General features: G+C 37.5%; 1 protein-coding gene and 1 pseudogene across 6 annotated transcripts in view; one reads left to right on the plus strand and one right to left on the minus strand.

Annotated features, from left to right (window-relative positions):
- Window positions 1–22278, minus strand: part of NCAM2 (neural cell adhesion molecule 2) — a 604741-nt gene that overhangs the window by 161116 nt on the left and 421347 nt on the right. The gene's annotated exons all lie outside the window — the stretch shown is intronic.
- LOC103350614 (cytosolic iron-sulfur assembly component 2B pseudogene) lies at window positions 1758–2346 on the plus strand (annotated as a pseudogene).

Below are 22278 nucleotides of genomic sequence, written 5' to 3' on the forward strand. Positions count from 1 at the left end.
TTCCACATAGCCATTCTAATTCCCCTGGGATGTGGGCTGAATCCAGTTAATTGCCATAGCTACTTTTGCATATGACTGAATATGCAGTAGAACTGAATCTATGAAATCATTAATTGAATTACCTTCCAAATGTGCCAAAGGATATATTAGTTTTTACTCCCTTGGTAGTTTCTCTCAGCATAAATCAAATGAGAAAATTCAAATGACTGAAAAAAAAGTGTCAGGGTACATTAGATATTTTTAAAGTGTGCAGTTAATTCTTAGCTAATGTAAGGGCTAGTTTCTTCACACAATAGGCAACAGACAATTTGATACAATTGAATCAACACTGAAATAGATTACAAATGCTATGACTTTAGAAAAATTAAAACCAATGTCATATTTTTTTCTCCTGTTAACTGAAGTAATGACATCTAGAACACATAGTTAAGGGTTACATTCATTCATTCACTCACTCATTGTGCAGTTAACTACTGAATAACTATTGACTGTTGATTATAAATTCAGGTGCTGTATGGAACTGTGGTGAAAGCAACGTTGCCTTGGTTCATGTGGAGTACATTCATGACACATTAAATGAAATTCAGCTATGTGTCACTTAAATGGTATGCATTCTGTGAAATGCATCATTAGGTGATATCAACATTTCATGAACATCACAGAGTACCGATACACTGAGATGGCTATAATCTCACTAGGCAATATTGTCTTTAGGGACTACTTAGTATATTCAGTCTTATTGAGCACACTTTTATTATGTGTGCTAAGATGTCACATATAGGTTTCCCTTAAAGTGCATGACTGGATAACAGAAACTGTGTGGGAGAACAGGCATTTGGCCTAGTAGGTAAGATGACACTTGAGACACCTTCTTCCTATTTTGAATGCCTGGGTTCAAGCAGCTGCTCCGCTTCCAATTGTAGCTTCCTTCTAGCATGCACCCTGGAAAGCAGCAGGTGATGGCTCAAGTGCATCCATGACAACCACGTGAGCGTCCCAGACTAAGTTGCTGGCATCTGGCTTTGAACTGGCCCAGCCGGAGTTATTGTAGGTATCAGGGGAGAGAACCAGCAAAAGGGAGATCCATCTATGTTTTTCTTTCTTTCTTTCTTTCTTTCTTTCTTTCTTTCTTTCTTTCTTTCTTTCTTTCTTTCTTTCTTTCTTTCTTTCTTTTCTTTCTCTCTCTCTCTCTTTCTCTCTCTCTCTCTTTCTCTCTCTTTCTCTCTCTCTCTCTTTCTCTTTCTCTCTTTCTCTCTTTGTTTCTCTTTCTTTCTTCTCTTCTCCTCTTTTCTTCTCTTTTCTATCTCCCTTTCTCTTTCTCTTTCTGCCTCTCTCTCATAAGTAAAGGTTAAGTTAAAAATGTTTAAAAAGTGATTATATAGGGGCCAGAGCCGTGGCTCACTTGGTTAATCCTCCGTCTGTGGCGCCAGCATCCCAAATGGGCGCCGGGTCCTAATGCCGGCTGCTTCTCTTCCAGTCCAGCTCTCTGCTGTTGCCGGGGAGTGCAGTGGAGGATGGCCCTAGTGCTTGGGCCCTGCACCCACATGGGAGACCAGGAGGAAGCACCTGGCTCCTGGCTTTGGATCGGCGCAGCACGCTGGCCATAGTGGCCATTTGGAGAGTGAACCAACGGAAGGAAGACCTTTCTCTCTGTATCTCTCTCTCACTAACTCTACTTGTCTAATAAAAAAAAAAAAAGTGATTATACAGATGGAACAGCTAGTACAGAAAACTAAACACAGGGCAGTAGTCCCGGGATGGTGCGGGGTGGCGGCATGGGGGCGGCCTCCTGGAGAAGCTAACCCCCTCATCTATGAGCGCTCAGGGGAGCAGCCAGTGACGACGGGGTGGGGGGTGGGGGATGGGAGAGGATGAGCAGGTTCCGGATAGCATTGACGCAGGCGAGATCTTCGATCTTATTCGTCCATCAATGATCCGGAGCATCCGCTGACCCTGGAGGAGTTGAAGGTAGTAGAGCAAGTCTGGGTTCAGGTCAGTGACCCCGAGAGCACAGTGGCTGTGGCCTTCACCCCCACTATTCCGCACTGCAGTATGGCCACCCTTATTGGCCTGTCCATCAAGATCAAGCTTCTGCGGTCCCTCCCCCAGCGTTTCAAGATGGACGTGCACATTACTCCAGGGACCCTTGCCTCTGAGCACGCCGCGAACAAGTAGCATGCGGATAAGGAGTGTGTGGTGGCCGCGCTGGAGAACATGCACCTGTTGGAGGTTGTCAATCGGTGCCTGTCAGCTCGCTCCTGTGGCTGGCTGCCGGCCCCAATTTACCGCCTCGCCGGCGTCTGCCCCCAGCTCCATGCAGAGCGCAAGCGTTTGTTCAATTCCTGACAGTGAGAAACTAATGTTTTGTATTTTGTAATAAACCCTTAATTTATATGAGTTAAAAACGGTTATGGTTGGGCATGGCATTGTGGCATAGCAGGAAAATTCCTTTCTGGGGCTCTGGCATCACATATGGGCACTAGTTCTTATCCCAGCTGCTCAACTTCAGATCTCACTCTCTGCTAAGGCATTTGGAACAGCAGCAGAAGATAGTCCAAACATTGGTCCTCTACACCACGTGGGAAACCAGGAAGAAGCTCCTGGATCCTGGCTTCAGATTGGCCCAGCTCTGGCCATTGAGGCCATTTGGGGGTTGAACCAGAGAATGGAAGATGCTCTTTCTCCTCACCCCCCCCCAACTCTGCCTTTGAAATAAATGCAATAAAATAAATCTTAAAAAATGGTTATGTATGACAAACAAAGTTCAGCTTGATGGGGACAAATTTGCAGAGATAAACAAAGGGGGTTAGACAGAAATTTGTCAATTGTTATAAAAGTTGAGATTTAAGGAATGTGAATAGAATATTTTAGAATGTTTTAAAAATAGTAACATCAAGCCGGTAAGGGGCTTCTAAAATTGACCAGGTAGTGATTATTACCAGGATAATCGAGATATAAGTGCACATTGAGAGAAGTGAATGGTGTTTCCATATGCCATGCTTTAGTGGTGAAGAGTGCATGGCGAATATTTTATTTACTTATTTTTAAAATGTATTTACTTGAGAGCAACAGAGAGATACAGAGAGAAAAAAGAGAGCTTCTACCCTGATTCACTGTCCAAATGTGAACAACCACTGGTGCCATGCCAAGCCAAAGCTGGGAGCCTGAAATTCAATGCTAATTCAATGCTGATTTTCCATGAGTATGGCAGGAATCCAATTACTTGAACCATTACTGCTACCTCCCAGGTTCTATATTTCCAGGAAGCTAGAGTCTAGACCCAGTGTGCAGTATCAAATCTGCGTACTGCAGTATTTTAAGCAGCCTCTTAACCTGTACACTAAACACTTGCTAGGAAAAAGTCTATGTTACACATTAAAATAACTATTGCTTTTATTTGTAATTCTTAAAGTCTAATGTTCAAGAAACAAAAGTGACAATTGTAGGTGACAGCATGATGACTGAAATATACTATGCAAGGCAGATTTGCAACAGTGGCAACGACTTCTTGTTGTGGACAATACATGTATATTATCAATATGATTTAAATATATTTAAATTCATTATTCAGTGATTTTGATGAATTTCTCTAACAACGTGTTTTCAGTGTGATTCAGTAAACAGCATATACTGCATTTCTATAGTTCATTGCCTGATTCTACTAGTTATGAGCTAGTGGAAATTTAGGTCAAAGATTTTTGTGTTTCAGTTCCCAGAGCTTGTGCTATGCTTTGTTATCAACTTCAACCTGCTCATGTGTAGGCAAAATTCAGAAATCCAGGCCAGCACTCAGCAAGACCTAAGACTTTACTTAGGTCACATGTACTCACTACAAATAAGCCACATTCAAAGAAAAAGATTTCAGAGCCTGAGTGGAAATAAAAAAAAAATAAATAAATAAAAAATAAAAAATAAAAAAAACAAGGAAAACTGGAAAGCTTGCATGAAGCAAGTAATCAAGTTACAAAATTTCCTACCATGACAGAGGCAGTGAACTTACTGGCTGTAAGTTAAGCTTTAGGTATTAGCAGTAAGACACACACACACACACACACACGAGGAGGCAATCATTAAAACAGGTTTAACCTGGTACCAAGTCTGAAGGCAAGCTTGTAAGGTTTTTTTGGCATCTCCTGGTACAGACAGGGCCTGGAGTAAACTTATGAACACAACTGTGAAAAATGTGACTGTGCACAGGTTACTGTGTAGTTTCAAGCAGGTAACTTAAATCAGAGATTTAGTCAACATTGAAGCATAAAAGTTGTTACATATTTTAGATCAGTTTCTGCCTGTTTACCTACTATTTAATTCAATCTAAAGGATTTCTCTTTTGTAGTCATTCTATCATTTTAAGAGTTAAGAAAATATAGCTCTCTTTGTTGTTTTTATTTATTAATATATGGAGAACAGATTTCATGAATTTCATTGATACAAGACCAAGAATATGATATTTTTATTTCCTATTTTGAGATTCCAATCCTTATAGTCTATGCAGAAATGAATATATTTTATGAACCATATAATTATTAAGAAAACATGGGAGCCTAAAATAATAGATTTGTATATCACCAAGGACTACTACATTATTTTCTTTGTTTTAGAAGAAAATGACTTGTTAAAATATTTACTAGTTTTGCTTTTCTTATTCATTATTATAAATGTTAGCATACTTGGATATAGTCAATTACATAAGAGGCTTATTAACATGAAGAAAAGCGTTATCCTAAAGAGTTTTCATAATTTTTCCCAAAGCAAATGTCACTTTTTTATATTCCAATGGCTCTAATTATAGCAAGAGATATGTATATATATATGCATATATATATTTAAAATTTTATTCTATTTATTTGAAAGGCAGACTTACTTAGAGAGAGGGGAAGAAACAGGGATAGAAAGAGAGAGAAACAGTGAGAGAGAGCTTCCATCTGCTGGTTCACTACCTAAATGGCTACAAAGGTCAAGACTGGGCTATGTCAAAGCCAGGAGCCAGGAGCTATGTCTGAGCCTCCCACATGGGTGCAGTTGCCCAAGGGCCTGGGCTACCTTATGCTAGTTTTCCAGGCGCATTGGCAGAGAGTTGGATTGGAAGAAGAGCAGCCAGGACTCAAGCAGCACCCATATGGGATCTGAGCATTGCACAAAGCTGGCCCACAGAGCTGGACCCTATATGTATGCATTTAACATTTGTGTCAGACTCATATGTTCTTTAAAAAATATTTCTAGAGTATGAGGAATTTGGAATTACAGAGTTAAACTCCTTAAAGTAAAACAATCATAAAAGCACAAACGAATAAACAGAAATTCAGGGTCACATCATTGCTTATTGGCAGAGTTAAGAATCAGAATCCAATGTGATTCCAATGTACTTTTCAGTAAAATCCTGTGTTTATAAGTAGAAATTACAAAATTTCCTTTTCCATTATATTCTCCTACTGCTGTATATGTGTATGCATGTGTGTATTTCTAGATATTTTTAGTTCTATAAATTTATGGAATTTTGAAATATGATGTATTGGTACATGTATATAATGCAGAATGAATGAAACAAGCTGATTAGCATGTCCCAACCTCATATATACTTGTTATTTTTGTGATGACAACATTTGAAACTTACTGTATGGATTTGGAAGTATGCATTATTGTTAGCTATTATCACCATACTGTGCCATAGATATCAAAGAAACTATTCCTCTTGTCTAAAACTCAGTATTTGACCATTGTAACTGACATCTCTCCTTTCCAACACTCACCACACCACCACAGCCTCCGGTAATCCCTGTTCTATCTCTTTTTTCCATGAGATTGACTGTTTTAAATTCCACATATAAGTGAGTTCACACAGTATTTGTCATTTTGTGCTTGGCTCATTTCATTATCTACAGTCACACTTTTGTGCAATAAAATTTCAAAATTTACTATTTTACATTGTTTTTCTATGCAAGCATTATTTTTCAAAAGTCTACTTTTTATCTATGGTTTTACAACATTTCTGATCTTTTCAAAGTATTAAATTTTACCTTTGTTAATTTATAATCCTTACCTATCTGTTCCTAATGATTTATCTTTTTATTTCCTTTCTTCTCTACATTTTGTATTTTTCTTTATTCTGTGTTTACAGATTCTTTTAAAATAGATGTATGTATTTATTTGAAAGCTGGAGTTACAGAAATAGAGGGAGTGTAGCACAGTCAGTAAAGCCACCATCTGCTCTGCTGGCATCCCATATGGGTATGGGTTCGAGTCCTGGCTGCTCAAATTCCAATCCAGCTCTCTGCTAATGTGCCTGGGAAAGCAGTGAAGGATGGCCCAAGTTCTTGGGCCCCTGAAGCCATGTAAGAGACTTGGAAGAAGCTCCTAGCTCCTAGCTTCGGATCGGTCCAGGCAGCCATTGCAGCCTTCTGGAGGAGTGAACTAGCTGTTGGAAAATCTCTTTCTGTCTCTGCCTCTCTCTCTGTAACTCTGATTTTCAAATACATAAATACATCTTTCTTAAAAAAGATTTATTTTTATTTATTTGAAAGATGGAGTTACAGAGAGAAGCAGAGACAGAGAGAGAGGTCTTCCATCCGATAGTTCACTCCCCAGATGGCCGCAGCAGCCGGAGCTGTGCTGATCCAAAACCAGAAGCCAGGAGCTTCCTTTGGGTCTCCCACATGGGTGCAGGGGCCCAAGGACTTGGGCCATCTTGTACTGCTATCCCAGGCCATAGCAGAGAGCTGGATTGGAAGAGGAACAGCCGGGGCTAGAACCGGCGCCCACATGGGATGCCGGTGCTTCAGGCCACGGCATTAACCCAATGTGCCACAGGGCCAGCCCCATAAATACATCTTTAAAACAAATACATCTGTAAAAAATAGAGCAAGAGAAAGAGAGAAAAACAGAGAGATCTTGCATGTTTTGGTTTACTCCCCAGGTGGCCCCAACATCCAGAGCTGGACCAAACTGAAGCCAGGAGCCAGGAGCTTCATCTGGATTTCGCACACGTGGGTAGCAGGGACCTAAGCACTTGGGACATCTTCAGCTGCTTTTTTTCAGGCCTATATTAGGGACCTGGCTCAGAAGGGGTGTAGCCCGGACATGAACTTGCAACTGTATAAAATACTGGTGTTGCATTTGAAAGCTTTACCTGATACTACAACGCTGCCCCCTGTTTATAAATTCTTAAAGTGGAATGCTAGATCATTTATTCTAGATGTTGTTATAATTTCTGTTATAGCCATATAAAACCCAACACTTGTGTTAAATAGTGCTTTAATTCTGTCCCACAAATTGTTATATGCTACATTTTTGTTGTCATTCACTTGAAAAGTTGTTTATTTTTTGATGATTCTTTTCTTGGTCTAATATTTTAAAAGTGTTTATGTTTCAGATAATTTCCTTGTTACTAATTTCTAATTTAGACCAATTGTACTACAAACATCCTCTGCATCATTTTACTTTTGTGTATTTATGTGAATTAGGTTTATATTCCAGCACATGTTCTATCTAGGTGAATATAGCTGTTCTGTTAGAAAGAAGACAGCTGAAAAACCTTTGTCATAATTGTAAACCTTTTTCTCTCTTTAATCTTTCCATCTTTGCATTGTATATTTGAGGCTCATCAAGGCACATAGGCTTCTGTACTTTCTGAGCTGTATTAGATTCCTCCTGCTGTGATAACCAATGACTACGACAGTTCTGGTGATCAGAGGACTGAAATGACTCTTGCTAGGCTACTTTCAAATGGCAGCAGGGCTGTATTCCTGGTGCAGGCTCTAGAGAGGACCCCATTTGCCTGGTTTTATTTATTTCTTTTTCAGCTAGTAGAGGCCACTCGTAGTCCTTGGCTCACAGTCCCTGCCATCCTCCAAGCCAGCAATGGCAGTGAAGTCTTCCTTACATCACACTCTCAGTGTTTCCTTATTCACAACTCTTTGTATCGCTCCTCCAGCCATCAGTTATATTCACTGGTGTAATCCAAAAGTAATCAAAATGTTGGCGTTTTTTATTATGAAAAATATTATGGAAATAACTGATGTATCTCATTGTACTACTTTGTGTTGAACATTTTGCTCCCTTATTTTGCTTGCTAGAACTTTCATTTGACCATTAAAGCAGGTATTTTTGCTAGATTTAGTCAGTTTTATATACTAAAAACCTAGAAAAGTACTTTTCATGTACTACATTCCTCATAAATATTTTGAATAAAAATAAAATTAAAATAATTACTTCCATATGACAAATCCATAGAATAAGATGGTAAATCTGCCTCTTCCTTCTTACTAAAATTAGCAAATTGAAGCTTGGGTAATATAAATGATGAACTCAAGTTTTGGGATTAGATTTATATAATTAGATTTATCAAATTAGATATCAAATTAGATTTAACAAAGAAATAGAGTTACTAATACATGCTACTGACATATTATTTTAGTAAAACCTAATATATTTGAAAAATGCTATCTAGTCAATCATTACATACTATGACCTGGGTTAAATTAATGGATAGGCACTAATAATATACAGCTAATATTAGAACAATGTTTTCTCCTGCCACTTCTCTGCAGATACTACAAAGAAGAATGCAGACAATTTAAGGATTTATGGCCACAGAATTTTTGCTAAATGGATTCAAGTTGTTGAATTTGTCTTTTTTTTTTTTAAGACTTATTTGAAAGTCAGACTTATAGAGAGACTGAGAGTGAGAGAGGGCGAGAGGTAGAGAGAGATATTCCATTTGCTGGCTTACTCCCCAAATGGCTGCAACAGCTAGGACTGGGCCAGGCAGAAGCCAGAAGCCAAGAGCTTCATCCGGGTCTCTCATGTGGGTGGCAGAGGCCCAAACACTTCGGTCATCCTTGGCTGCTTTTCCCAGGTAATTAGCAGGGAGCTGGATTGGAAGTGGAACCGCTGGGGCAGGAACAACCTTGTATTCGGGTGTGGCAGCTTTACCCACTAAGCCACAATGCTGGACCCAAAGTAATCTTTTTTAAACATGAAACCCTTCAACATCTGGTGGCTTGGTCTTGATATGTAGGCACATAGCAAAGGGACGGTTCCAATCAAAAGCCCAGCCAAGGCCGGCGCCGCGGCTCACTAGGCTAATCCTCCGCCTAGCGGCGCCGGCACACCTGGTTCTAGTCCCGGTCGGGGCTCCGGATTCTGTCCCGGTTACCCCTCTTCCAGGCCAGCCCTCTGCTGTGGCCAGGGAGTGCAGTGGAGGATGGCCCAAGTGCTTGGGCCCTGCACCCCATGGGAAACCAGGATAAGCACCTGCCTTCTGGCTCCTGCCATCGGATCAGCACGGTGCGCCGGCCGCAGCGCGCTGGCCGCGGCGGCCATTGGAGGGTGAATCAACGGCAAAGGAAGACCTTTCTCTCTGTCTCTCTCTCACTGTCCACTCTGCCTGTCAAAATTAAAAAAAAAAAAAAAAAAAAAAAGCCCAGCCAATCTGAACTCAGAATTTCAGCCTCCATAATTCTGAAGTAGATACTTGTTCTATTTTAACAATCAGAGTCTTAGTTCAGGCTGCTATATAGAACAAGTACACTGTCCTAGTGAGCACTGAGATCCGCAGGGCAATGCCTTCATTCCAGAAGAAGGTCAGAGAGCTATGGCAAGGTGGAGGTAGTGTTCAGTGTTTCTGGTTGATAAGCAGGTTAAGAAGTAGTGATAAGTCTAATAGTAATACAAATGCCAACTTTTATTAATTGTTTTTCATTCTGATTTGTTCATTTCTGAATTTATCTTCTGGAGGACTTAGTATTTCTCAACATTTTCTAAAGCTAAATCTCTAAAATACATTTTAAAAGCATGATTTTATCTGAATCAAAAAATAGCTTTCAGGGGGTAAGGATCTGACCTACCAGTTAAAATTCCTGCATCCCATACCAGTGTGTCTGAGTTTGATACTTGCCTCAGGCTCCCAACTCCAGGTTCCTGCTAATGCTAACTCTATAAGGCAGCAGTGGATTGGGTTCAGACCACCCCCACGGGAGACCTGGATTGAGTTTCTGAATTCTGGCTTCAGTTTGGCCTCACAGTTGTGGGCATTTGGGTAGTGAATCAGTAGATAGGAGCTCCCCCTCTTTTTCTTTTCTTCCTTCTTCCTTCTTCATCCTCCCTCCCTCTGTCTCCCAGCCCCTCTGATAAATAAGTACATAAATTTTATGTACTTTTAGAGAATGACAAAAAAGTATAGTATAGAGTAATTGATATGATCTGTGCACACAAAGCATGGGGTATTTCAAATTCTCTCAGAGATTTCATGTAAAATTTGGATTTAAAAAGTACAGTTGAGTGACATAAGGTTTTTCACCTTTTTTTTTTTTTTTTGAAGGTTGTGCTCTTGTCTTCTGGATAAATGGATATACTTTGTAACTTTCTCAGTTGCTTTCCTTGAGGGAATATAAAAGCAAATAGTTGCAAATAGTAGAACCACTTTATGTGTGCAAAAAGGGTCATTTTATTTCAAGTTCAATGACTTAAATATATTATGGTGAATGTCAAACTCAGGGTCATTAAACAAGATTTTACTCACATATATAAAATGTGTATCTGTTATCACCAAGGATGCTTTTTTCTAATTTCTAATTAGAATTTTTTCTAATTCAATATTTGCTGAATTAAATTTTTTTAAATAACAGTCATTTCATATCTTTTCTACCTCTTACATCTATCAGAAAAACCACGTTAACAGAATTGCTGTATATTGAAGGAATGCAAATCTTGCTTAAAAATTATTTGATTAAGCAAGTATCTACTAATTCTATAACTAAATGCAAATAACTATGGAAGTAATATGAATCCATGTTATAAGATTAGTTCATATTCCTTTAATTTTAGAAGCTATATGATAGTGCTAATTACTTATTTTATTCGACAGGAGAAAATGCTGATACACATTACTATTATGTCTATCAAAAATTAAAAGCAGGTGAAGCAAGCTCAACTAGAAAAAATATATAAATAAAAATTCAATATTTCTTAACATGCATTATTACCATGTAACTGTTAAATGGGCTTTATCACATAAAATAATTAAGCCTAATTAATAGTTAATATGACTACCTGGTCACAAAATGTAATGATATTCTAATTGTGATCAAACGTACTATGTAATCGGTGCTTATTGCATTAAACCACATATCACATGCCTGTTATCTCCTTTGTTTTATAAATTGGAACTTTAGTTCAACCCCTGCTTCTTAGTAAGGTAACACCTTGGAAATGCTGAAAATGAACTGGCAGAATGCCAAGAAATCTGCTTAAGCTGAAATACAAAAGAGGTTTTGAAGGAGGAAAAAAACCTTAATCTTCTAACACCATAAATTTTGTGCTATTATAGTTAATAAAGCTGGTATCAAATTATAAATGGTTTAATTTTTTCCACTCACTCTTAGCTATATTGCACTGTAGGTGCTTGATTCAGGAGGTAAAGCTTGTTTTGCTACTTTTTTTTGATGTTGTGTAATGATTTTGTAATTTTCATCTTCTCTACAGTGTTTTGCTAAGATGCATAATAAAAATATTGAAACCATCCTTGATATATATATTTATTTACAATAATTTTTCATGACCTTTCAAATAAGGTATCAAGATATTTATTATTAGCATTATTAATATTTCTGATGAATAGGTGCTTATCTAATTAAATACCTGGCTTCCAAGACCAAAAAGAGACTTATTAGCTCTCTTTTGTATGGATCACTATCATTTGGCTGTAATATACAACTAAGAATTTCTACTAATCTTCATATAAGAACATAAAATTCCATATAAATAGTAGTGGTGTAGATGTGATAAAAAAAAGCTTCAACTTTTGTTATGCAATTATTGACTTACAAGGAAGGCAACAGAGGGAAGAGCCATATAATTAAATTACTTAAGGCAATTGATTATTTAACCCAATAATTCAAAATTTACTAAATGTAGACAAATACCTATTTATTTATTTCTGCTAAAAAATAGAATTTGAACTTTAACAAGCAATGGAATTAGATTAAGTATATTAATTTCTACTTAAGTATAAATCAGTCCTTCACAAGTATATTTATGTAATTTATCATAAGTAGATTTTTCATCATCATATTCATCCATTTAAAATACTACTTTCATGATTCAATTTTTAATAAATTATAATATTTTTCTAGAGGATAACAATCTTATATACATACAATAGTGAAGAGGTAAGACAATATATGTTCAAATCAGTATATATTGGATTATAGATGTATCAAAGACTTAGAAAAAGATAGGTTTTCAGTATATTAATTATTGCTCTGGTATCCATCAGTCCATTTAATTGTGAAGCAGAGAGTTCTAATTGAGAAAAATGAAGAAATACTACGAAAATCTAGATTAATCAAAGAGGACACTAGACTCTTAGATATAGCCAAGTAATTTATAATTAATATGTAAAAGGCATTCATAACCAGGCTGACAGCAAGCAATGGCAGTTTAAATACAGCATTCATTGCAGTTGGCAGGTAAAGCGGCTGCCTGCAAGCCCGGCATCACTTATGGGTGCTGGTTCACGTCCTGGGTGCTCCACTTTCATTCCAACTTCCTAAAGGCCTGGGGAAAGCAGCAAAAGAGGGTCCAAGGGTTTGTGCCCCTCCCACCCATGTGGGAGACCAAGATGAAGCTCCTGGCTCCTGACTTCGGCATGGCCCTCTGCCAGACGTTGCAGCCATCTGGGGAGAGGACCAGCAAATAGATCTCTCTTTCTCCCTCTCTTTCTATTTCTTATTTGTAGGTTAAAAAATCTTTTCAGATGAAATTTGAAAATGAAATAAGTTACATTGATAAACTGTCAAGAGAATTGTGATAAGATTTTGAAAATATTATTAGTGATTTTGAAAATAAAAAAAATTACTTTGTATGAAACTCAGTCTTTATGAGTAAAAATACCTTAGTATTAAATGATACTATTCACAATTCTGAATATCTATTTTTTGAATATATAACTTTAAACTCAGCTGAAGTTATAAAAATTCTCAGTTTAAAATTTAAAATCATTTCCATAAAAATCTACCAGTGAACTCACTACACTTTATAGGGAGACTGAGTCTGCTTATAGGTAAAGTTATCAACACACACAAATGCTAAAGAAATAAATACTCCATGCAGTATTCTGCACAGATAACTGCTATGAAAAAGAAGCTAGCTCTTTTTGCAACATGGGAATTTAAACAATAATGATCAGGAAAATTATTTATTTCAAAAATATAGCTTATATGTTATTAAAACCAATAAAATTCACAAATAAATGAAAAGTAACAAAAATATTTCTGAAAGCTGAAACTAACACATATATGTTATTGACTCTAGTTAAATGCTAATCTCATTGCTTAAAATGAATCAAAAATAAAATATAACAAGATGTTTATGTCTTGGCAGGGTTTGCCCTCCAAATTACATCTCCAGTGCTGATATTATTTCCAAGCTATGGAAATACTAAAAGTAAATTTAGAATGACCGGGAATTCTGTGAAGGATGTCAAATCAAGAAGATTATGGAGAGGAATAAAAACAAATTCCCAGCTATTTCTTTGCGTTTTCTTGCAGTGCTCGTCCCAGAAAGCAGGCCCCAGTTGCGAAGTTTCAGGGTGATTCTGGCTGCTAAAATGTGTCCAGACGGGCACAGTCATTTTGGGAAGCAGTCAGCGTATGTGGGAGAGGGTGAGCATTATGCCAGCAGAAAAGGAAATGCCAAAATTTTGTTTATACAATAACAGAAATCTTAGTCTTAGGTCCAAGGATTGGACATACACCATAGAAACAGCAAAGGATCTGAGACTATAACTGAGATTTGAGTCACCTCTAACAGAGGACACATAGAACTGAGTGGCAGTGATGGCTAAAACCAATTCTCCAGATGGTTATAAAAACACCTAGACTGCAACAAGTGTTGTGGCATGGTGGGTAAAGCTTGCCTGCCATGCCAACATCCCATCTCGGTATAGGTTCTATACCTGGCTGCTCCACTTTCAATCCAGATCCTTGCTAATGGCCTGGGAAAGGCAACGGACGATAGCCCAAGTGCTTGGGCCCCTGCATAACACATGGGAGAACAAGAAGATCCTGGCTCCTGGCTTTGGACTGGCCCAGCCCTGTTTGAAGCAGCGATTTCCACAGTGAACCAGAAGACAGAAGACCTCTCTCTCTCTCTCTCTCTCTGCCTTTCCAACAAATAAAACAAATCAAAAAAAAAAAAAAAAAAAAAAAAACACTAGATTCTGCACAGCATACTATTTACAATTTGTAGGAAGCAATCCAGCATTTCTTAACATTCAATGAACCAGAGAACTACAACCAATTCTGAAGGAAAAAGACAACTAACAGATGCAAATATTAAAATGACCCAGATGCTATATCTTTGTTAGATTTTGAGCAGCAATTTTATAGCAGCTCCCATGCTTGAAGACATAAAGAGAACCATATTTAAAATGAATTAAGTGGCTGGCACTGTGGTGTAGCTGGTAAAGCCACCACCTGCAGTGCTGGCATCCCATATGGGCGCTGGTTCGAGTACTGGCTCTACTTCTGAATCAGCTCTCTGCTATGGCCTGAGAAAGCAGTAGAAGATGGCCCAAGTACTTGGGCCCCTGCACCTGCGTGGGAGACCTGGAAGAAACTCCTGGCTCCTGGCTTTGGATTGGCCCAGCTCTAGCCATTGTGCCCATTTGGGGAGTGAACCAGAAGATGGAAAACCTCTCTCTCTGCATCTGCCTCTCTGTAACACTGCCTTTCAAATAAATAAATAGATCTCTAAAATAAAATGAATTAAGGCATTGACACTGTAAGCAAGGTAACACGAAGTTTAAAGTAAAACAAAATTGAACAACAAATTTAAAAACAAATCACACAAAAATTTAAAAATTCACTGCACTAGTTCAAAAGCAAAAAATATCAGTAAACAAAATATCAGTAAACCTAAAAATAAAACAATAACAATTATGTAATATAAACATTAGTGAAAAATAAGATAGACAAAACAAAAATATTTGAAGAGAGTAGCCCTGAAGTACACAAGTATATTGACAAATAAAACATTATAGATTCAAGGACAGTATACTCCAAACAGGAATGAAAAAAAAAAAAAAATCACACCTAAATACTTCCTAATCAAACTGATAAATATTAAAGAGAAAGAAAATAGCTTTAAAGCAGTCAGAGACATCAGTTGGAGCAGCAATTCACACACTAAGCCACCTCTACAAGAGCAAAAGGAGCCAGGAAAGTAGTGACAGACAGTAAAGAAATTCCATGAATTATCAGAGAAAGAGGACAGACAACACCATGACCACTAGTGCAACTTCTACTTCACCTGTTCCTGGTTGGAAATGCCATTTTGCTAAAAAAAGGTGGAAGGCACTGTGGTTCCTGCCATCAACATGGATTAACAGCCTGGCTACAGGAGCATTCCATAGTTCTTGTAGCCTAGAAAAATATTCCTGCATTCTAGCAGGGCAGATTGAACTTCATGGGTCCCACCTGGGCTCAACAAGACAACACTGGCTCCATAGTCCACACCAACACACTGCTCTCCATTGCAGTAGACAGTAGGGGCAGTTTAACTGGGATAGACAGTCCTTAGAATTTTGGAATTAAGGAAACCCACCCAGTCAGAACTGAGGACAATATTCTTCCTCATTGCCTACCCTCCCTGGACCACTTGAAAAATAGCAGGATGAGGCTCAGTTTCTGAGTATCCACCTGGGGTCTGACTACAGATGCTAACACCTTACTGGACAATGAGTTTAGGTAGCCCAGAGGGGTTAGAGAGCTCAATATTGAGTGAGCCGGTGTTCTGGATAGAGCTCACATATGGGTGGGTGAAGAGACTCTGAACATGTCAGTGGGCTCCAACATCTCCCCCCATTGCCTCCATGACAATAATCAAAGATGCTCCACCATGCTCCTCTCAGTTATTATTCTGGACCCTTGCTCCACAAACAAACAGTGGACCAGAGCTCCCTGGTCCCACTCAATGCATAACTGCACACCCCTAAAAGTATGGAATAAGCCTCGGGTGTTCCACAAAACCCAGCAACACTTTGCTCATCAGGATTTACAACTGAAATCTTTGGCTAAGCTTACCATAATACAATACTACAGCTTGCTGGGATCTCTGTCCCACAAGATCCACACTTGACCTAGGCTCAGTGTGGCTTTCAGGCCTATAGGCCCCAGTGCTGCATGTGCAGCTGCATACAACCAAAACTGGTAAACACAGAGAGAGGCCCAGGACAACTTTTTTGCTGATAGAGAGCCCAAATCGCTCTCACTTATCCAGGCATTCAGTCAGAAAGTATCCATGGGTGCCACCTCCTCCAACCAACCTTAGACGGACTCTTCGAGCTCTGGGTCTGGGCAGCAGCTAGGAGTCTCTAAGACCACACAGCTCAACTGATCTCACAATTCCTGTGGCTGCCATTGATACTGACTGGGAATCTACATGCCAGGCACACCTACAACACAAGCAAAGCCTGCTTCCAACACACAAGAGACTCATCACAACAGTCCCTCCTGCAAGAGATAGCCGGTAGCCAGAGTAACAGAAATCTCAGTGACCATACTAAGACACAGGAAAAGCACAGATCCCTACACCAAATATTATCAACTATTGTGAATAAATGCTTAGCGAAACTATACAGCAAAATCGAACTAGAACTAAAGATAAAGTGCTAATCAGAGACAAACTAACACCCACACACGCATCTCCAGAATGAAGCCTTCAATCATAAAAGCTGTCCTCCAGAAGCGACAGAATCAAGATATTCCTCCAGTAAGCAAAAATTAACAGAAACACAACGAATATGAGCAAAAAAGGCAATATGAGTCCCATAAAGGAACACAATAATGCATTAATATTGAACTGTGACAAAGGAAGATTGACAAAATGCTTGAAAAAGAAATCAAAAGAATGATTGTAAGATAACTCAAAAATATAGAAAAACAGTTACATCAAGAAATCAGTAATGAAATGTATGGGAAATTCGGGAAAGAATAGAGATATTAAGAAAAAAAGAAGAAAATTGGAATGAAGTATTCAATAAGTCAAATAAAAAATACAGTGGAAAACTTTAACAACAGACTTGATGAGGCAGAAGAAAGAATATCTGATCTACAAGGCATGTGTTTTGAAATATCACAGTGAGACCAAAAAAAAAAAAAAAAAATTAGAAAGAACAAAAACAGTGTTTGGTATCTATGGGATACTGTCAAGCAACTAAATATACGCATCTTAGGAACTCCTGAGGAAATGATTAAAAAAGTGACTTAGAAAATCATTCATTGGAATGCTATATGAAAATTTCATCAATTTGAAGAAAGATACAGACATCCAAATATATGTAGCTGATATAAAACCCCATGTAGTCAGCCGAGGCCGCGGCTCACTAGGCTAATCCTCTGCCTTGAGGCGCCGGCACACCGGGTTCTAGTCCCAGTCGGGGTGCCGGATTCTGTCCCGGTTGCCCCTCTTCCAGGCCAGCTCTCTGCTGTGGCCAGGGAGTGCAGTGGAGGATGGCCCAAGTGCTTGGGCCCTGCACCCCATGGGAGACCAGGATAAGTACCTGGCTCCTACCATGGGATCAGCGCAGTGCGCCGGCCGCAGCGCACCCGCCATGGCGGCCATTGGAGGGTGAACAAACAGCAAAAGGAAGACCTTTCTCCTCTCTGTCTCTCTCTCTCTCTCTCACTGTCCACTCTGCCTGTCAAAATAAAAAAGAAAAAAAAAAAAAAAAAAAACATGTAGTCATGATTAGCAAAGGGTATCACTACGACACATTATATTCAAACTTTCAAAAATAAACATAAAAAAATCCTAAACTTTATAAAACAGAAACCCCAGGTCAATTTTAAAAGAACTCCCATCAGATTGACAGCATAGTTCTCAATAGAAATCTACAGTCTAGGAGAGAATGGAGAAATGCAGTCCAAGTTTTAATAGAAAAAATAAATGTAAACCCAGAACACTTTACCAGCAAAACTCTCACTCATAAACTAAGGTGAAGTAAAAATTGAAGGAGAAGCAAAAATTGAAAGAATTTCTCACCCACCTGGCAAGCCTTACTTACGGACATATTGCATACAGAAACACAGAAAGGCAACCAACATCATGACAGAATGTGGAGGCAGAAAACCTCCCCGTGGGGGGAAAAAAAATACAGATCCAAAACAAGCAATGGGAACTTTATGAGAAAAAAGCAAGACAAATTCTTACTTAACAATAATAATCCTAGGAATAAATGCATGAAAGTCTCTAATTAAAAGCACAAATTGGATAAATGGATTAAAAAAAAAAAAAACAATTATATGGTCCCTATAAGAAACACACTTACAAATAAAGATACATACAGATTAAAGGTCAAAGAATAGAAAAAGATATCCTATGTTAATGGAAATCAGAAGCAAGCAGGAGTAGCTATACTCATATCAGAAATAATAAGCTTTAGGGTAAAAACTGCTAAAAGACAAAAGGAAAAACATAACGACTAAGGGATGAATTCAACATGAAGTGACTATTGTCGATAGAACACCCAGTTTTATAAAACAAATGTTAATGGATAGAATGGGAGATACAGGCTCTGATATAATAATACTGGGATCTTCAACACTCCACTCACATTAAAAATCAACAAAAAAACAACAGAGCAAATCTAAACTGTATATCAGATGTCCTAATAGAGAGCTAACATTTGATCCCATGGCAGAAGAATGAAATTTTAAAAACATTATTTCCAGAAACAGAAAAAGACACATATGGAAAAATCTGACAAGTTAATGGATTGGAAAAATTAATATCATTAACTGTCCATACTACCAAAGCATCTTACAGAATCAGTGAAACTCCAATGAAAATTCCAAGGACATTCTTCAAAGGTCTAGGAAAAAAATTTCAAAATTTCTTAAGCACAAAATAAAAAGAAAACCCTGAAAAACTCAAAACTATTTTAAACAATATAGGCAAAGCAAGAGTCATGAAAATACCAGATTTCAAGTCACTCTACATGATTTTTATAATCGGAACAGTCTGGAACTGGCATAAAAATGGATATATAGACCAATGGGGCAAAATATAAATCCCAGTTATCTACTCATGATTTTAGCTTGCCAAAAATTAGTTTGTTATAGATTCATGAGTAGATAAATATATAACAAACTAATTTTTGACAAGCTAAAATCATTTGCTGGAGAAAGGACAGTCTCTTCAATAAATGGTTTTGGAAAAGTTGGAAGTTTCAAAGAAAACTGCTACCTTACATCCTATAAAAAAAAAAAAAAAAACTCAAAATGGATAAAGTATCTAAACTGAAGACCTGAAACAATGAACCTAACAGAGGGAAGCAGGGGAAATGTGGTAAGACCTTGTCCCAGGCAAAGACTTCTTGAATAAGACCCCAGAAGTACAGGAAATAAAAGCTAAAATAGAAAATGATTAAAGCTAAGAAGTTTCTGCTCAGCAAGAGAAATAATGAACAATTAATGAGGAAATCAACAGAATGGGAGAAATATCTGCAGACCATGTATCCAATAAAGAATTAATACCCAGAAAATATAGTGAGTTCAAGACACTTAACAACAACAAAACGATCATGTTAAGACATGCACAAAGGCTATGAGTAGACATTTTCCAAAGGAAGACCTACAAATGATCACCAGGAACATGAAAAATTGCCAGGATCACTGGCCTTTGGGAAGATTTAAATAAAAACCACAAAGAGGTATCACCTCATTTCATTTAAAATAGCTACTATCCAGAAATGGGGAAAAAAAGGCCCATAAAATTGTGGAGAAAAGTTACCCTAATGTAATGTTAGTGGGAATTCCAATTGATACAGACATTATGAATTTAGTTTTGTAAAAGAACTTTAAAATATTCATTGAAAATATGCATTGTCTTCAATTCCATTTTCATGAGCATTTTGAAGCCTCTATTACATTATAATCTTGAAGAATCACTTAAAACAAAACAACATAAATAAAAATCAAAAACAAAAGAAAAATAAAAAAAATACTGACTAAATGTAAACTAAAATAATTTACCAAAACTTCAAATAGCTGAAGAGAAGTCGGGAAAATGGCAACATGTGAAAACAAAGGGAAAAATTCAACAATCAAATTTGAGCTAAAAGGAAATCATGTAAATTGCATTGAATTTAATAGTCAAAAGCAGAGATGCCTATGGGCAAAATCTAACTTAAAAAATTGGTAAATATGACTTATATTTACAGATAATTCTTGTATTTTCAATGATTTTGTAAGTGGAAAAATATGACAAAGGTAATATGTGACTCAACAAAACCTTAAATGTTTATTAACTCAGTCATTAATTTTTGGTTTAAACACTCCTGGTTTAAATATTCTAATTCCTGGTTTAAACACTGCAAGTATAAGGCAGATTGATAGATGCAATGACAAAGCATTATTATGTCATAGGCCACCTAAAGTGATATATTTAAATTTCACATAAAAATCTACACAGTTTGAAAGTAAATAAATGGAAACAATTATAAATGCATTAAGGATAAGGAAGCTAGAGTAGTTGTTGGAATATTGGTAAATGACATGAGGTCAGAGATTAATACAAGTGGGTACTGATAAAAGGGACACTTTCTGAGGAAGATATAAGTATATGGGAATGGAGAATGATGACCTCCTAAAGATATTCACAGCCTAATCTCCAGAACCTGTGGATAAGTTACCTTACACTACCAAAAGGTACACTCATGGCTGTGAAAGGTACAGACTTTGATAGAAAGATTACTCTAGATTATTCTAGTGGATACAATTATTGGCAGGAAAGTCTGAGACAGAGATGGAGTTGTGAAGAAGAAAGCAATGAGGAGATGTGATATGAGAAAAACTTGACCTGCCATCGCTGCCTGTGAGCACAAGCAGAGAACAATGACCCAAGGACTGCGAACAGCCTTTAACACCTGAAAAAGGCAGGGAATTGAGGATCCCTCCTAGAGCCTTCACTGAGGATTAGAGCACAGCTGACATTTGATTCTACCCCAGCAAGGCTCATTTCAGACCACTGACATTCATAATGCTTAAGATAATAAATTTGTGTTACTTACAGCAACTAAGATTGCTGTGAATTGATTATTACAGCAGGAGGAAACTAACACAGCAAACAAAGTTCAAAGGCTTACATTGTTCTTAAGCCTCAAAATACATGATTGGAAGATCAAAGGGATTAAAAAAAGAGAACAAAGTTCACAGTAATAGCAGAAGATTTTAACTGCTCTTACTCTGACAGACAGCTATCCAAAAATTGCAGCACAGACAGAACACAAGATATTTTCACCCATTCCACAAGAAAATCAGCATCTCATAGAACCATCTGCATGATCATATTCATTACACCACTATTCACAACATCTAAGACATGGAATCACCCTAAAGATTCATCAATTAATGAACAGATCAATAAAATGGGATATATACACACAACCAATAAACATATCAGACATAGCCAATCTTTAAGTGAGGGAAACCCTGCCACTTGGCAAAACTTGCATGAATCTGGCTCACTGTGCTAAGTGAAACAAAACAGGTAAGAAAGACAAGTTGCACACAATCTCACTTAAATATGGAATCTAATAAAGAACTCATAGAAGAAAAGAGTAGGATGATGGCTAAGAGAAGCTACAAGGAAAGGGAAAAAAGTTTCAGACAGAAGGAAAGAACAAGCTTTGAGATTTGTTCTACAGTTGGGTGCAGTCAATAATCTGTGCATTTCAAAATAAGAAGTAGTAAATTTCAAATTCTTTATCAAAAATTGCAGTTAAGCAAGATGACAGCTATTTTGATTACCTTAATTTAATCACTCCATATTGTATACAAATATCAAAATATTGTATTCTACAAATGCATATGATTATGTTTTCAATTACAAATCCCAATTAATTTTTAAGAACATTTTGCATGCTATGTATATCTAGTTTTTTTATTATTAAACTATAAATTTAAAGATAAAATTATAGTACATGATTCCACATAAGAAAACTTTTTAGAAATGCAAACTAAATTATGAAATAAAAAATAGATAGATGCCCAGGGATGAATATAAAAGGAAGGATAAATTATAAGGGGCTTAAGAAGAGTTAAGCACAATAGATATTTGTTTTGATGATTGCAATGGATTGGGAATGTAAATATATGTCAAACTTGATCACATTTTATAATTTATAAGAAAGCACCTCATTGCCGGCGCCGCGGCTCACTAGGCTAATCCTCCGCCTAGCGGCGCCGGCACACCGGGTTCTAGTCCCGGTCGGGGCGC

Source organism: Oryctolagus cuniculus, chromosome 4 (assembly GCF_964237555.1).
Source record: "Oryctolagus cuniculus chromosome 4, mOryCun1.1, whole genome shotgun sequence".
Taxonomy (NCBI): Eukaryota; Metazoa; Chordata; class Mammalia; order Lagomorpha; family Leporidae; genus Oryctolagus; species Oryctolagus cuniculus.